This window comes from Oryctolagus cuniculus, chromosome 17, assembly GCF_964237555.1.
Source record: "Oryctolagus cuniculus chromosome 17, mOryCun1.1, whole genome shotgun sequence".
NCBI lineage: Eukaryota > Metazoa > Chordata > Mammalia > Lagomorpha > Leporidae > Oryctolagus > Oryctolagus cuniculus.
This window is the reverse complement of record NC_091448.1, coordinates 4041021-4048279: the sequence shown is the minus strand read 5'-3', so window position 1 is coordinate 4048279 and position 7259 is coordinate 4041021. Positions and strand designations below refer to the sequence as shown.

The window sequence follows — 7259 nt, the reverse complement described above, 5'->3', positions numbered from 1 at the left end:
GGGTCCCCCCCAGGGCCAGTTCACTCCCAGTGGACAGCCAGGGCTGAAAGCCGGGTCCCCCCCAGGGCCAGTTCACTCCCAGTGGACAGCCAGGGCTGAAAGCCGGGTCCCCCCAGGGCCAGTTCACTCCCAGTGGACAGCCAGGGCTGAAAGCCGGGTCCCCCCAGGGCCAGTTCACACCCTGTGGACAGCCAGGGCTGAAAGCCGGGTCCCCCAGGGTGGCACAGGGGAGGCAGGGCCCCGCCCACCCCACCCACTGCCCCGCCCACCCCGCCCGCTGCCCCGCCCCTCCTTACAGACCAGCCGGCCCCACCCTGAGTACAAGGCAGGGGAGCTCCTGCCCCCTTCCACCCTGACTTTAATGACTGTGATTACAGTGGCGGCTCCAGCAGCTCTAATCTGCTTAATGTAGGCACACACTCCCCCACCCCCACCCACAGCGCCGGCTTTAACCCTTTGGCTGCTGCAGGGGAGAGGGGGGCTGTCTGAGTGGTGCCCACTCCTGGACTGGACTGTGGCCCCTCCCCCATTCATGTGTTGAAGTCCCACCCCCTAGAAGCTCAGAATGTGACTGCATGTGGAGACAGTCTGCAAAGAGGTCATTGAGTGGGGCCGGCACCCCATATTAGCCCAGGTTCAAGTCCCAGCTCCTCCATTTCCAATCCAGCTCCCTGCTAATGTGTCTGGGAAGGCAGCGGAAGATGGCGCAAGTGCTTGGGCCCCTTCACCCATGTGGGAGATCCAGAAGAAGCTCCTGGCTCCTGGCTTTAGTGTGGCCCAGTACTGGTCCTTGCCAGCCATCTGGGGAGTAACCCAATGGATGGAAGATCTCTCTCTGTCTCTCTCTCTCTCCCCCTCCCTCTCTCCCTTTATAATTCTGACTTTCAAATGAATAAATAAATCTTTAAAAAACAGGACATTAAGTAAAGTGAGGTCATTGGGGGGCCCTGCCCCCATGACTGGTGGACACGCTCCCACAGAGGACAACGCTGTGCACGAGGCCTCAGGAGACCCCAACCCCGCTAACACCGGGAATTTCTGCTGCTCAAGGCAGCTGGCTGGGGTGCTCGTGGTGCCAGCCCCAGCAGCCACACAGTCCCCGTGTGGGGGATGGGGAGAGTGGCGTGGGGGGCTGTGTGCCAGCTGGCCGTCCCGTGCAGGTGCAGGTGTGCGTGGGAGCGTGGCTGTTCCTCTGTGTGTCTGCGGGAGCTCCGACGGGAGAGGCTGCCGGGCTCCCCACCAGCCTCGTGGAGCGTGCAGCCTTGCCCTCTTGGCCAGGAGGGCAGGAAATCGGTCACTGGTCAGGGCAGGAGCAGGCAACTTTGACTCGTGTGCCCTTGAGCGTGGCTGTCCCAGATAATCCACTCCGTGGTGAGACAGGAGCAGAGCGTGCGGGCACTGCTGGGAGGCAGGCTGCTTCCCCACTCCATTGTCAAGGTCATGCCTGCAGGTACCCCCCCCCTGCCGTGGGATACCTGAAGGTCAATGCCAGACTGTGAGAGGCAGGTGCACAGCCTCAGGGTCACCTCGGGAGGAGCCGCCAGCTGCTGCTGCGGTGGGGGAGGGGGGTCCTGGGGTGCAGATTGGAGTCTACAGCAGGGGGTGGCCGAGAGCTGAGCGGAGGAGAGGGCGGGAGTGTTCAGCCCCCCACCCTCATCCAGGAGGGCGACGGCTTTGCTCCTGTGTAACGGTGCAGAACAGCTGGGCGGCCGCGGCCCCAGGACTCCACACGCACACCTGGCTGGAACACCTGGGTGTGGGCCACCTGTGTGAGGGCCTCCCTCCCGCTGCCTCTCCCGGGCGCAGCTCTCACCCCCGGCAGCCCCTTCCCGTCTTGGGTGAAAATTCTGTCGGGCTGGAGGGTTCCTGAAATTTTGGACTGCTTGTTGCCAAGGCAACGCAGCACACACACTGATGCCCCCCACCCCGCCTTGCTGCTCAGTGCCCCTGGGCTTCAGGGGTCCCCACAGGGCCACGCACTCGGCGACACACTGGAGGAGCTCACGGAAAACTCGGCAGTCGGGGGCCTCCCACCTGTGAGGGGCGGCACAGAGCACAGCACGCGGGGCAGTGACGCGTGCAGGGGCTCAGCCCACGATGCCCACGGGGACTCAGCACCATGTGCGCACTGGGGAGGTCACACAGGCAAGCCCAGCCGAGCAACTGTCCCCAACAGAGGCAGCTGTTCGTGTCACCATCAAGCCATTCGTGCCATCTGGGCGCAGGGAGCCACTGTCACCACTGGGGAAGGGAGGGGTGGCCCCAGCACACGGTCTGGCTCCGAGCCGGCCTCTCGGGCAGGTCCGACGCTGCAGCCCTGGTCTCCAGGCTCAGGAGGGCCTTTCTCAGCCCAAGACCTGACCAGCCCCTCTCTGCTGTCCTGGTCCCGCCCCTCTCCTCTCCCACCCGCTGTGACCCCGCCCCACCTCGGCCTCCGCTGCTGAGTGGAGGACCTTGGTGCCCGACACAGCCGGGGCCGGGCTCTCCATCCGGGTCTCCCACATGAGCGGCAGGGGCTCAGCACTTGAGCCGTCACCTGCTGCCTCCCAGGGTGTGCAGTAGCAGGAGGGAGGGTGGGAAGCAGAGGTGGAGGCCGGACTCAGCCCCCACATCCGACGTGGGGGGCGAGCATCCCAAGTGGCAGCTTAGCCCACTGCCCCAGCGCCCGCCCCAGGTTTCCAGGGCCACCTGCTGAGCCGTCGGGGGTCCTGAGCAGCCAGCAGCACCGAGGCCGGTAGAGGTTTGGACACCTCGGGAGGAGGAAGCTGGGGGGGCAGCCGCTACGTGTCTGGGTGGTCCTCACCCTCGCCGACTCAACTCTTCCCTCCAGCCAGGAGCCGCCCAGAGGGAGTCAGCGAAGGGTCTACTGCAAGGCCTCGTGCATCACCGAGGGGGGCGGAGGCTCTGCCCGCAGCCGCAGGTGTGGGTCAGGGGTTCTACCGGGGAGCAGCGCCACAAGGCACCGGCGACTCCATGAAGCGGGGAGTATGTTCTGGGTCCCGGGATGAGGCCACCAGACCAGGGCCTCTTCTGAGCCGGCGGGCAAACCAGGCAGAGGGGCTGGGGTCCATGTGCAGGTGGGGGATGGGCCTCAAGGCGGAGTGGGTGGGGGTGGGGAGAGGGAGGCTGGTGGCAGGTACTCTGGGTTCTGTAGGAGTTGGGGACAATGCCCCAGCCCCAGCCCCCCAGGTCGGCTCACGGCGCTGCCTCTCTCTCTGTTCCTGGGCCAGACCCAATTCATGAGCATCCCAAAAACGGATTGAGAAGAAAACAGAGGAGAGCCTTCAGTCCCACGAGCGGCTGAGAGCCGGGCGGCGGCGCCTCCATTTTGCATTTCTCGGATTAGGCCAGCAGACAGAGCTTAATCAAGATGCTTTCTCCGTCCGTCAGAGCAGAGAGGGAGGGCGGAGAAGGGGTTCGTGACCCACATTCTGGGAGGACACTTCAGCGCCCACATGACGTCCCATGGGCCCTGCAGGTGCGCTGGCGGCCGGGCCGGACGAGGGCGCCTCGCGCTGACCCTGGCCTCGGCTCCTTAAACATCTTCTCTCCTTTGGTTGCAGGGCGGTGAGCACCTGGTCCTCAGTCGCCCTCCGCGCCGTGTCCCCAACACAGTCCAGGGAGAGCAGAGGACACCCTGGGCCAGGCGTGGGGGCAGGTCAGCAAGCCCAGTCCCAGCTCTTCTCACACTGTTCATGGAGCTGCGGTCCAGTTACTGCGTCTGAAAAGCTGAGATACAATTCACCCGAAACCCACGCCTCGAGAGCGAACAACTGAGTTGCTGATTTCTTGAGGTGTATTTCTTTATTATTTTTTAAGGATTTATGTATTTATTTGAAAGTCAGAGTTATATACACACACACAGAGAGAGAGAGAGAGGGGTCTTCCATCCTCTGGTTCACTCCCCAGATGACTGCAATGGCAGGGCTGGGCCAGGCCGAAGCCAGGAGCCAGGAGCTTCTCGGGCCGTCTTCCACTGCTTTCCCAGGAGCATTAGCAGGGAGCTGGATGGGAAGTGGAGCAGCCAGGACTTGAACCAGCGTCCCTATGGGATGCCAGTGTCCCCGGCGGCAGCTTTTCCCGCTACGCCAGAGCTGGCCCCGTGCGCTTCTGAGTTTAGTGCACTTGAGACCGTGCAAACCCCCCTCTCGCGCTTCAGGACATCCTACACCCGCTGGAACGCACTCCCTTTTCGGCCTCCCTAGCTGGTCCCTGCAAACCCGGGAGTTCCCGGCTCTGTGGATTTGCCCATTCTGGAGATTTACGCAAAGGGAATCGTGGAATATCTGCCCATTTGTGCCCGGCTTCATTGGCTTAGCAGAGTGTGCTCAAGGTTCACCGACACTGCAGCACCTAGCAGAGTTTCATTCCTTTAAAAACCTGCTTTGTGGCAAAGCACCCGGCAGAATGCGCCATCCGAGCGGTTTCTAAGTGTGCAGCACGGCGGCGTTAAGTACGTTCGCACTTGCTGTGCGAGCGTCCCGGAACCGAAACTCCGGGGGCGGGCGTTCGGGTCCGTGGTTAAGCCGCTGCCTGGGACTCCTGCGGGGCTCCTGGCTTCCACTCTGTTGACAGTGGGAAGACCCCGCGTGGGGCTGGGTACCCTGAGGCCCTGGCACACGGGGGAAGGTGGCAAGGTGCCCTGGGAGGCAGTCTCCGGACTCTGCTCTCCTACATCACCCTCGCCAGGGTGGAAGCAAGGCCCGGTGAGCCCCCTCCCCACCCCCGTGGGGATGCCCAGTTTGCAGCCGGAGGAAGGGAGGCAGCTGGCGGGGCCTGTCGGCCTGAGGGCAGCCCCTCCTCCGGGGGCGCCTGCAGCCCTCAGACAGAGCACCCCTCTTCCCGGAGCCTGAGCTCCTTGGGCGCAGCGGCTCACGCCTGCCCCCGGTCCCCTGGCCAGGGCTTGAGGCCAGCGAGTGACAGACCCCCGGTCCCCTGGCCAGGGCTTGAGCCCAGCGAGTGACAGACCCCCGGTCCCCTGGCCAGGGCTTGAGCCCAGCGAGTGACAGACCCCCGGTCCCCTGGCCAGGGCTTGAGCCCAGCGAGTGACAGACCCCCGGTCCCCTGGCCAGGGCTTGAGCCCAGCGAGTGACAGACCCCCGGTCCCCTGGCCAGGTGCAGTGTGCGGTCTGCCGGGCTCGGTTTGGAATCTGGATCAGCGGCGCCCAGCAGGTCCCCCTCTGAGCTGGTTCCTCATCCGTGTGTTGGGGACGGGCGCTCAGACACGGGCAGCGTGGAGCTCGTGGTGCCTGGCGATGCTGGCTCTGCCAAGCAGGTGCGGTTTCCTGCGGCAGCTGTCACCCGGAGCCACACAGTTAGGGACACAGAACAGCACACGTTTCTCAGCGTGGGTCGAGCTCAGGTGTCAGAGGGGAGAACTTGTATTTTTGGCTTTTGGAGGCCACGTGCATTCATTCCCTGGCTCTGGGCCCCTTCCTCCGTCTTCCCAGCCGATGTGGCTGGTGGAGTCTCTCACAGCCTCCCCTGACTCCCTCTGCTGCAGTCAAGGATCCTTGGGGCTAGAGCCCCGCCCCCACGCAGGCAATCCTGGACAATCTCTGTGTCTGAGGTCTTTTTAGACACTGACCTGAGGGGCCGGCTTGCAGTGCGGCACGCTAAGCTGCTGCCTGTGACGCTGGCCCCCGCTGGGAGCACCTCCAGTTCCAGGGCTCAGGCCCCAGCTGCTCCGCTGCCTGCGCCGCTTCCTGCCAATGCGCCTGGGAGAGCACTGGAGGACGGGCCAAGTACCCGGGCCCCGGCCACCCACGTGGGGGACCTGCATGGAGCTCCAAGGGCCTGGTCCAGCCCCCGCTTTGGCAGGTATTTGGGGAATGAACCAGTGGATGGAAGATCTCTCTCTCTCTCCTCCCTCTCCCTGCCATTCTGCCTTTGAAATAAATAAAAAATAAATCTTAAAAAAATGTATTTGAGAGGCAGAGTGAGATGGCGCCATCTGCTGGTTTACTCCCCCAGTGCCCACAGCGGCTGGGCGGGGGCTGGGACTGAGGCCCAGAGCCAGAACTCAAACCTGGTCTCCGTCACAGCCACAGGAACCCGATTCAGGCGCCACCGCTGCCGCCTCCCAGCCAGGAGGAGAAAGCTGGAGTCAGGCACGGAGCTGGCTCACGCCCAGGTGCCCGACGTGGCCCTCTTAGGCCACAGTCTCGGCACTGCACACTCAGCCGTCTGTGCAGCAGCCTGGATGCCTCGTTCATCAGTCTAATTAATTAATTCACACTCGCAGGGATCAGGCCCTGGGCATCTCTGAGGGGCCACGAGGTGGCCAGCCCGGACGGCTCCTCCCATGTTCCTGCGAGCGGCCCGTGATGCAAGGACGGAGAGCGCCCAGAGGGAAAGGGGGTCGTTTGAAAAGTTGACCTGCAAGATCAGATCTACGTAAGTCAGGACTGTAAGCACAGTAACCACTCAGAGTCCCGCAGCAGGCGCTCGTAAGCAGAATCTCAGTTCGTGACATGCACACACAGACACAGGTGCACACACACACACGCATGCATGAACAGACACACATGCATGAACAGACACGCATGCACACACACACACACGTGCACACAGACACGCGTGCACGCAAGACACGCGTGCACACAGACACACATGCATGAACAGACACGCGTGCATGCACAGACACGCGTGCACACAGAGACACACATGCACACACAGACATGCATGCATGAACAGACACATGTGCACACACAGACATGCATGCACACACAGACACGCGTGCACGCACAGACATACATGCACACACAGACACGTGTGCACACACAGACATGCATGCACACAGACATGCATGCACACACAGACACAGGTGCACACACAGACACGCGTGCACACACAGACACGCATGCATGAACAGACACATGTGCACACACAGACACACATGCACACAGAGACACACGTGCACTCACAGACACACATGCACCCACAGACACAGGTGCACGCACAGACACGCGTACACGCACAGACACGCGTGCACGCGGACACAGCAGCCTCCCTCCCTGCAGAGCAGGGAAAAGTACACTAGGCTGCTCCCGGCTCCCACAAGCTGTGCAGCAGAATGGCCCTTCTGGCATAAATAAAAATAAACCCCAGACGCCGCTGTTCAACGGGAGGATTAGCCCGAATGTTGTGAAACACAAGCAGGAGCTACGCTTTGCGGGGACGGCTCGCCCCACTTCGCGCCGTCGCCTCGCGTGCAGCGTGGGCGAGGCTGCGGTGACGTCACTCACACGTCGCTCTCC

General features: G+C 62.9%; 1 long non-coding RNA gene across 1 annotated transcript; it reads left to right on the top strand.

Annotated features, from left to right (window-relative positions):
• Positions 1–3159: 3159 nt before the first annotated feature.
• LOC138846118 (uncharacterized) lies at positions 3160–6723 on the top strand. The gene is made up of 3 exons (XR_011383512.1): positions 3160–3478; positions 3564–3794; positions 6245–6723. It is a non-coding gene; the product is annotated as an uncharacterized lncRNA (long non-coding RNA).
• Positions 6724–7259: the final 536 nt, after the last annotated feature.